This window comes from Tupaia chinensis, unplaced genomic scaffold (assembly GCF_000334495.1).
Source record: "Tupaia chinensis unplaced genomic scaffold, TupChi_1.0 Scaffold139757_1, whole genome shotgun sequence".
Classification (NCBI taxonomy): domain Eukaryota; kingdom Metazoa; phylum Chordata; class Mammalia; order Scandentia; family Tupaiidae; genus Tupaia; species Tupaia belangeri.
In genome coordinates this window covers 625,265-635,566 of record NW_006199637.1, presented here as the reverse complement: position 1 = coordinate 635,566, position 10,302 = coordinate 625,265, and the positions used below count along the sequence as shown (strand labels likewise).

The 10,302-nt window shown below is 44.6% G+C and overlaps 1 protein-coding gene across 2 annotated transcripts in view; it reads left to right on the top strand.

Moving 5' to 3' along the window:
• Positions 1-8,009: 8,009 nt before the first annotated feature.
• SPDYA (speedy/RINGO cell cycle regulator family member A) overlaps positions 8,010-10,302 on the top strand; it is a 34,125-nt gene continuing 31,832 nt past the window's right edge. The window contains exon 1 of one of the 2 annotated variants that reach the window (XM_027765799.1): positions 8,010-8,067. The gene's annotated coding sequence lies outside the window, so the exon portion shown is untranslated. Of the gene's footprint in view, positions 8,103-10,302 lie in introns of both variants that reach the window. The other variant, XM_027765796.1, reaches the window with a different exon arrangement.

Sequence of the window (10,302 nt, the reverse complement as noted above, 5' to 3'; positions counted from 1 at the left end):
CGGGATCTTGGGCACGCACGCACACGCGCCCGGCATGAGTTTTAAGCCCCCGGGTCCGGGACACGAACCACGGTCGACTACGTGGGAGTCCAGCGACATAGCCATTACGCTAACTGCTGGTTCCCCCTTAACATTCATTTTAAAAATTTTGCCCAGGGACAACTTTTTTTTTCTTTTTAGATTTTTGTGATAGGGGTGCTTGTATTTGCCAGAGAGAAACAGAGAGGGAAAGTAAAAAATCACCCTACTACTTCCCCACAGTGGGGATGATACACACTGCAATCCCTTCTCCATTCTCCCGTCTGGGTTTTTTTGGCCATTCATGCACACATACCCAGCATGATTTTCAAGGTGTCAGGTCTGGGACTTGGCCCTCTGGGAATCTAGCACCTTCACCACCATACCACTTGCTGGCCCTGCCCAGGGATAAGTTTGTACAAAGTGGTGAAATCATCAAGTACTTAAGTCCTAGACAATTTAACCAGTGTCCATGCAGCAATATCCTTTCATTGTAAAGAGTATCTATACATTCCTGAAGTTATTTTTTCCAAACTGAAAAATGCTAGCAGGAATAATTTTGGAGCTTAAAAATAGATGGTTAATTAAATGTGCAAGTGTATTCAGGGAAACATATCCTTCAAAACAATTTTTTTTCTTTTGGAGAGGTTTTTGCAATAGGGCACATGCACTTGCCAGAAAAACAGAGACAGAGAGACAGAAAGTGAGAAATCTCCTCCCAGGGGAATGGCCACACCGCAGTCCCTTCTCTTCCATTCTCCTCTCAGGATCTTGGGCATGCACACACATGCACCCAGTGTGAGTTTAAGCCACCGGGTCTGGGACTCGAACCATGGTTGACTACATGGGAGTCCAGCAATATAGCCATTACATGCTAACTGCTGGTCCCACCCTTCAAAATTTTTTTTATCTAAGGTAAAGATAGGAAAAAATTTTGAGGTGTGTCCCTTAAGAATATAAAAATGTATTATATTGAGCCAAGGAGACTGTCTCACTTTATAAATTCATAACTTTTGAACCAAAAGAAATATATATATCTTTATACTAAAAATGTGTTTAGAGAAGAAAGATGGCCAGGCTGAAAATGCTGTTGCTACCCAACCTAATCCAGCTCCTTTTTTCATCATAAGTGAAGCTACAGCTCGGAAGACACTTAATATAAGCTTGACCTTACTAGTGGTATCCACGTAGAAATAGGTTGTCCCTATTTGCTAATAGATTTCAGTGTTTTATGATTTCCTAAAACAGCTAAAAAGTGGTTAAAATTTTTAATTTTATACCTTACAAATTAATGCTAAATAGGAAATATTATAAGTATATATCTATAGTTTTATTACCTTTCTTCAATGAAAAGGAAACTTAGGTAAAATGTAACAGTTTTGATCTGTTAAAATTGGGTATTATCTGTACATTTGAATGCCATAATTTCTAAGTAAATCCCCTGATTAGGAAATTTTAAAAAGTTAAAGCTTGTTTTCTTTAACCCCACCTCTTAAATTGATTGACTTGCACCATAAGCTTCTTTAAATTCTCATTGTAATTTACTTTGTCACTTGGGTTGCCAGTATTTTATTAAACCTTATTTTTACAAAAATGGCCATAAATCTTTGTTTCTTTCCTCTTAGGAAATCTTAGCTAATGTGGTTGTAAAATCTAATTCTGCATTATTTTGGATATTTAGAGTGGAAGATCTTGAGTATGAGTGTGTGTGTGTGTGTGTGTGTGTGTATGCATGCGCACGCACACACACACACACGAGAGAGAACAGATTGCCTGATGATCAAAGTTTTTGTGTTCCTTTCAGGTATTATATGTAAAACAGTGGGAACTAAGGTTTCTTCCTGGAGGCTTTCAATCAGGCCTAGCCTGGAATCACCAAGTACAATTTGTGTTAATTTTTCGTTTTTTGTTTTTAAGAATTATTTTATTTAACTTTGTTTGTTTAAAATTGATCAGAGAGAGAGAGAAAGAAAGCCACCAGGTCCAGGACTTGAACTGTAGTCAGCCATGTGGGAGTCCAGCGCCTTTAGCCACCATGCCACCTGCCAGCTCCAACCAAGTATGATGTGTGTTAATTTTTCTAGCTGCCTGTTCTGAATAATGTGATAGATGTACAGGCCAAAATTCTTCTCCAAATAACAGTGACAACCAGCTAAATATCTGGAACTATTTCAGATAGTTTATGAAAAGGCACACTAATTTATGGTCTGTATTAACACTGATTAGTAATGAAGTCACAAAGACATACAACAGGAAAGATAGTAGTAGTAGTAGTAGTAGTAGTACAGAGGAGTCTATTATGTAACAAGTTTAATTTTTAACTAACTTTGAAGTAAATCTTAAACCTTCTAGTATATTTCTTGAGGAGGGAGGTAAAAAGAGTCAAAGAAACAAAATCAGATGATTCAAACTTTATATCAAGCTACCTCTCTATATAACTCTCAAACTGATCATTGGCATAGCTTCTGAAACTGCTGCCACTTACCAACAGGTTGACAGACTGACATGAATTCTGTCTACTATTCTTAGGTAAACATGAATGTCGTCTCTAGTGTAATAAAGATCCCTAAGAAGACAAATATGAAGGATGGAGTCACTTGAGAAGGCCTGTATCTGGCAGAACTCTTGAAGCTAGTTAATTTATCAAATTAAAAATTAACCTACTTTGAAAATCTTATGTACCAACTTTCAGCACTGTAACTTTTACATGGTATATGGCTTCAGTAAGAAATTTTAAAAGCACAATTCTACTTCCAAGACAGTTGCCGAAAATGTTGTAACTCCCTCTAGTTAGGGCCTGGTAATTCTACTGAAATTAATTTTCTTAGTCATATCAAAGATCTAGGATAAAATTTTTCTATTACTGTATTCCGAAGCTTGTTGGAGTGGGAGACCCTAATCTTTTAGTGAGTTCCCTATACTCTTTGGGTGTGCTCTATGACAAATTAACAGCAGTTGTGATCCCCACCCCACCCCCTTTTTTTTTTGCTAGAGGATGTGTGTGCTTGCCAGAGACAGGGAGAGGAGAAGGCACTCTCCGTGGAGAATGGTCACATCTTAGCCCCTTCCATTTCTCCTTTCATAATTTTGGGAATGTATACACACTTGCCTGGCATACTTTTCAAGTCCTCGAGTCTGGGACTCAAAACTGTGTGGTCACCATGTGAGATCCAGCTGCCTTAACCACTAAACTATGGAGCCAGTCCTACGCAGTTTTTTGTTTTTTGGGGTTTTTTTGAGAGATTTTTGCTATAGGGCGCGTGTGCTCACCAGACAGACAGAGACATAGAGACAGAAAGCGAGAAATCACCCCCCAGGGGGGATGGTCACGCCGCAATCCCTTCTCCTCCATTCTCCTCTCAGGATCTTGGGCACGCACGCACACGTGCCCAGCGTGAGTTTTAAGCCACCGGGTCCATGACGCAAACCGCAGTCGACTACGTGGGAGTCCAGCGACATAGCCATTATGCTAACTGCTGGTTCCCAATCCTACGCAGTTTTTAATGTCAGTTATTTCTTAGATAGGTTGATAAGGATATTGCATGTTTAAAACTTTGGTATATTTAGCTTTGGGAACCTTTAGGTCTAGACCAGCTTTTGTGACTTGAATGTAAGCTACTATGGGCAGAGATTTTATTTCTTTCTCTTTTGTCCCCTGATGATATCTCTTCCCCCTAGAAGAGTAGAGGCATAGAAATACTTCTTCAATGAATGGCAAATGAGTTTAAAAAGGACTACCTGTATTGCTATTGTTTAGTTTATACTTGGGCCTTTTTTTTTTTTTTCTTTCAGAGGTTTTTCACTATAGGGCTCGTGTGCTCGCCAGACAGACAGACAGAGACATAGAGACAGAAAGCGAGAAATCACCCCCTAGGGGGGATGGTCACGCCGCAATCCCTTCTCCATTCTCCTCTCGGGATCTTGGGCACACACGCACACGCGCCTGGCGTGAGTTTTAAGCCACCGGGTCCGGGAAATGAACCGCAGTCGACTACATGGGAGGCCAGTGACATAGCCATTACGCTAACTGCTGGTTCCCAGATACTTGGGCCTTTTGAAGAAATTTGCCACAAATAATATGGTTCCTGTTTTCATCTACCCTTATGTATTGGTTTGGACTTTTTTTTAAAAAAAGGTCTTTGCCATAGTGTGTGTGCACTTGATGGAGAAAGGTAGACAGTGAGATGGAAAGGGATAAGTCACCTCCCCGGGGAGAATGTCATGCTGCAATCCCTTCTCCTTTCTCCTGGGATTTTGGGCACACAGGTCCTGGACTCGAACCACAGTCAGCCATGTGGAGTCCACCATTTTAACCACTATGGCACAAAAGTAGGAGTGGCTTCAGGAGAAAATGGGCTTGAATGTATACTGCAAAAATAAATGGTTCATTATCCAAACTTTGGTCCTTATTTTGTAAACTATTGGCAAACGTAAAAAGTCAAAGGTTGTCAGTTACTTGAAGGAGTATTTTGTAGCTAGCCTTACAGGTACATTGGGAAAGTTGCCTGTTCAGAATCAGGCATTCCAAGAACCTTATGATTATGCTTCCCTCTTTCTGTAGTCTAGATTCTTTTTTACTGTTATTTTGAGGGCTGGCTGGCCCCACAGCTTAAGGGAGCTGGATCCCACATGACCAACTGAAATTCAAGTCCTAGCCCTAAGGTCTTTAAAAACATGCTGGGCTTGCATGCATGTGTAGAATCCCAACAGAATGGGAGAGAAATTGTGGCATAATTACACCCTGTTACAGGGCTGTTCCCTCCTACCTCACTTCCTGGTAAACAACCACCACCACTCCTGCCCCTGTAATTAAAGTCATTTGAAGTGAGCCACTTCTTGTATATTTTTAGGAAAGTGTTATAGGTTGTGTAATACTTTTCATGATTTATTTAGTAAATATCAACACTTGGTACCAAGAATCAGCTTGAAAGTGGAATGCATGTGGCCTCATTTTACAAATAAGGATTATGTCACAGGCAGAAAGAAGTATGGAAAGATCAAAAAGTATTTTCAGTACGGAGCAAAAAAGTGTTCAGTGGAGAAAACTTCCAGACTGCAGTTCAAAACAATTGTAATAGGGGACTTCAAAAAGTTCTTGGAAAATGGAGTTAAGGTACGAGCTTATTTTGGTGATAAATTTTTTGAAATTCATGCATAGTGTTTTTTTTTCTTTTTGGAGAGGTTTTTGCTATAGGGTGCATGCGCTCGCCAGACAGAGAGACAGAAAGCGAGAAATCACCCCCCAGGGAGGATGGCCACGCCTCAATCCCTTCTCCTCTGTTCTCCTCTCGGGATCTTGGACACGCACGCACACGTGCCCGGCATGAGTTTTAAGCCACTGGGTCCAGGACGCGAACTGCGGTCGACTACGTGGGAGTCCAGCGACATAGCCATTACGCTAACTGCTGGTCCCCATGCATAGTTTTTTCATACTAGGCATTTTTCATGAGCTTTTAGAAAATCATCACACATTAGTTCTTCAGAGTTACTGACTGAGAACTAATCAGGTGAGTAATATTGCAAATAAGCAAGGCCAAATTGCTTGTATTTGTTGAAACATCTGAAAGCCATTCAAATATCAAAATGAGTTCCATATGGCCACCTGTTCTGGAATATTATGTGGCCATTAAAAATGTTTAGAGTGGTGGAGACCAGTAGTTGGCATAATGGCTATGTTGCTGTACTCCCATGTAGCCGACCGTGGTTCGAGCCCCAGACCTGGTGGCTTACACTCATGCTGGGCGCGTGCACGCCCAGATACCTAGAGGAGAATGGAGGAGAAGGGATTGCGGCTTGGTTATCCCCCCCGGGGGTGATTTCTTTCTTTTTGTGTCTCTGTCTCTGTCTCATCGGAGAGTGCACTCTATCAAAACCCTCTCAAAAAAAAAAAAAAAAAGTTTAGAATGGCAGCTGCTGGCAGCTTAGCTTTTAAAGCAGCTTGATCCCACATCTTGCTGATGACTTGATTTGCCTTCTGACCCAGCCGCTTGAGAAAAATGCCATGTGCTTGGGCACCCAAAATCCCAAGAGGAGGGGGAAATGGAGATGAGATTTGTGGCATGTCCATGCTCCACGGGGGTGCTGTCTTGCTTTCCCTGTCTCTAACTCTTGGGCGAGCGCATGTGTTCTGACAAGTTAAGAAAAATATTCAGCTTTGTGCAGAAGAAGCAGACGTAGATGGTGCGGGGCTCAGGTCATCCTGCTCTGCTCCTGACACCGCTGTTCGCTCACCCCAAGGAAGAAATCATCCAGAAGCTACACTGCAGCCATTGTTTTTGAAGACAGTAGAATTCTCACCCCCCTATACACACCCCTCTCCCACACCCCACAATGTTAAGTTCCTGGAGAAAGTGTGTGCTGACTAATCAGAGGTGCAAAGGAAAATAATCTCAAGGTGAAAGGACCAGTTCGGATGCCTACCAAGGCGTTGAGAATCACTACAAGAAAAATCCCTTGTGGTGAAGGTGGTTCTAAGATGAGAGTTTCCAGATGAGAATCCACAAGCGGCTCGTTGATTTGCACAGTCTTTCTGAGATTGTTAAACAGATTACTTCCATCAGTATTGAACCAGGAGTGGAGGTTGAAGTCACGCTTGCAGATAGATGCCTATTTTAATAAATTGTCATCTGTTAAAAGTTCTGAAAGATGGTAACATGGAAACAATGTTGTGAGGTATTAACAAAAGACACATTAGAAACGAAGTGAAGAAGAAAGGATGTGAAGGGAGTCAAAAAGCTGTGGAGGGAACCAGCGGTTGGCGTAATGGCTGTGTCGCTGGACTCCCACGTAGTCGACCGCGGTTCGCGTCTCGGACCCGGTGACTTGAATCTCACGCCGGGCGCGTGTGCGTGCGTGCCCAGGATCCCGAGAGGAGAGTGGAGGAGAAGGGATTGCGGCGTGACCATCCCCCCTGGGGGGTGATTTCTCGCTTTCTGTCTCTTATGTCTCTGTCTGTCTGGTGAGCGCACGCGCCCTATAGTGAAAACCTCTCCAAAAAAAAAAAAAAAAGCTGTGGAGACCAGCAGGTGGTGTGGTAGTTAAGGCACTGGACACTCCCACATGGCTGACCTAAGTTTGAATCCTGGACCCAGCGACTTGCACGCACACACTCTCTCTGGTCAAATTAAAATGAATAAATATTTTTAAGAAAGCTGTTAAGAACCCTTTTTGATTATTCCTGCAACAAGCATTTATTAAGCACCTACTGCATTCCAGGCAAGGGTAGGATGCAGCCAAACAAAAAAATACCTGGCACCAGCAGTTAGCATAATGGCTATGTCGCTGGACTCCCACGTAGTCGACCGCTGTTCGCATCCCGGACCCGGTGGCTTAAAACGCCGGGTGCGTGTGCTTGCGTGCCCAAGATCCCGAGAGGAGAATAGAGGAGAAGGGATTGCGGCGTGACCATCCCCCTGGGGGGGGTGATTTCTGTCTCTCTGTCTCTCTCTGTCTGTCTGGCGAGCACACGCGCCCTATAGCGAAAAAAACCTCTCCAAAAAAAAAAAAAATACCTACTGCTCCAGATGAATATATGATTTAAGCAGATTTGGCATGGGATTACTTCATCTCACAGAGTCACGATATTCACACTTTTTTTCAGTTAAGCGCTTTCAGTGTCACGTTTTGCATAATCACCTGAGCACCTGCGACTGCAGCACATCACCCCTACCGGGGCGACTCGGGGCCTCTGCGGTCTGGCGTCGGAGCGCGGCCGCGCGTGCGCGAGGCGCGTTGCTCGTCTGTCCGGTAGGGCTGAGGTGAGGTGGCGTCGTCTAGTTGGCGGGAAGATAAAGGGCTCAACACAAAACTGGCTCTGATAAGTGTCCTAGGAACAGGGGTCCAATCGGGAGGGTCACAAGATTCGCCCAGAGGGTCAGGGAGGCCGGGTCACAGTAGACCGCAGCTGGACGGCCGAGGCGGGACTGGCAGACGGCGCACCGCCTTAAGCCCCGCCCCCGTCCCCGCCCCGTCCCCGTCGGGGCCCGGGGCGCTCGGGCGGAGGCTGGCTGCCGCGGCGGGGTCCCGCTCACTCAGCCCCGGCTTTCGCAGGTACCCTGGCTCGCACCCGGGGTCGGTCCTCACAGGCACGTGTCCAGCTATACCTGGCCCCTCGTCCCTCTGGCGACCACCCCCTGCGCACCGTGTGTGACAACCGGCGGCGGCTCGCGCCCCGTGCACCTCACCGGCGCTGCCCTCAGGTCCTGCGCGGCCACGAGCGCACACCGCCCAGCGCCCCGGGCCTGAGGCTCGAGCAGGCAGCACGGAGGTCGGAGACCCTGCCGGCCGTCGCTCTGGCGGTTTAGCAGGCCAGGATTCCGGGCGCCGGGAGGGCCCGTGGGGGCGGGCAGGGGGCCAGTGCGGCCCAGAGCGCGGGGACCGAGGAGCGGAGACTGGTCCCCCCGGCGGCCATAGCGACGCTTCTCGGACGGCGTTGATGGGCTTTAGCCGCGCTCTCCTCCTGCCCCATGAAACACTTTCCCCAGCAGTGGCTGCACCAGAATCCACTAAATTTGAGCTGTCTTATGTTGGTGCTGTGCCCTTAGCTTATTTCTCGAGATTTCCAAATATTCTCTTACCTGACACCCCGTTCTACTGGAGGCCGACTAGCCTCGACTTGTTTTTAGCATTTAAGGACCGAAAAATCCTCGCTGGGTCAAAATTGAGATGCTGCCTATTAAATTATTTGACAATAAGCACGTGTGTTGAAATACCAGCAATTCCTGTTACCAATTAAAATTTCTTAACATTTAGATTATATTTAGTAGTTGAGGTGAAATTTGGCTTGCTCTCATATTCACATTCTTTCTTTGAGACACTTTTTCTGTGAAATACATAGTGATATACAATAGTGGTGCTGCTGTATACTGAATTTTTGCTCAACCTTCAGCCCTGGGCTAGAAATGATCTATATAGTACCTTTTCTCATTAACTGGACAAAATATGTATATTAATAATGCCTAATAATAGGTACTTTTTACTGAGTTCTTGCTTTGTCCCCAGATTCTAGATAAACAGGTGCTTTTATTATCTGGATATAAGTGAGGACATCAAGGCTCCTAGAAGTTATAAATAGCCTGAGGTCAGGTAGCTATTAAGAATCATGATTTGAATCCATGTCTGTTCTCCGGTATTTTAACAGATACTTTTAACTGGTTGTGTCTGTTTTGCCTTTAGATTCACTAAAGTGCCCTCTGTCTTTAAGAAAAAAAAAATATTCATTTGATTACTGTCCTTTCTATGGCTGAGGAGGGTAGAGTACATGTTCACACCTCTTGACTTGTTTTCACCCCTTTTAATTCTGTTCAATCTGGTTCCAGTTTATTTCACCACTCATCAAAGTGTATTATAGGTAATGCTCCTTTAATCACTAGTGGGTTGGATATCTCAACAGCTTTTAACTTATTGAAACAGCTATGCCATGTAATTATTTTAGACACTGTAGCACTTGGCTGAGGTCAAAAGTGTGTCTTAACCATTAGATGATTTATTAAATTAGAAAAGATCTTTAAGGGGCCAGCAGGTGGTGTAGTGGGTAAAGGGGCTTGGACTGACTGGTGTGAGTCCCGGACCTGGTGGCTTGCTTGCTTGCTCTCTCTCTCTCTCTCTCTCACTCACTCACTCATTCACTCTGTCTTCTCTGGTCAAATTTTAAAAATAAGCAAAATAAATAAAGTTAAATAATTTTTTTTTAAAGGAAAAGATCTTTTTTTTTTTTTGAGAGGTTTTTGCTACAGGGCGCATGCGCTCGACAGACAGACAGAGACAGACAGAGAGACAGAAAGCAAGAAATCACCCCCCAGGGGGGATGGTCACACTGCAGTCCCTTCTCCTCCATTCTCCTCTCAGGATCTTGGGCATGCATGCACACGCGCCCGGCGTGAGCTTTAAGCCACCAGGTCCAGGATGCGAACCGCGGCCGACTACGTGGGAATCCAGCGACATAGCCATTACGCTAACTGCTGGTTCCCAGGAAAAGATGTTTGAAACATCAGAATTGTAGACATTTGATAACAGCCCCAGCAAAGCTTCCAACAACTTTGGCAGAGTATTTTTGCCTAAATTTGCTGTCTTGTATTTCATTAACTAAATCCTTCTGTTTAAAATAGAGAAAAATGCTTTAGTCGTTTCAGTAAAGGTTCTCTTTTAAGAGTTATTTTGTGGGAACCAGCAGTTAGCGTAATGGCTATGTCGCTGGACTCCCACGTAGTCCTGCGGTTCACGTCCCGGACCCGGTGGCTTAAAACTCATGCCAGGCGCGTGTGCGTGTGTGCCCCAGATCCCGCG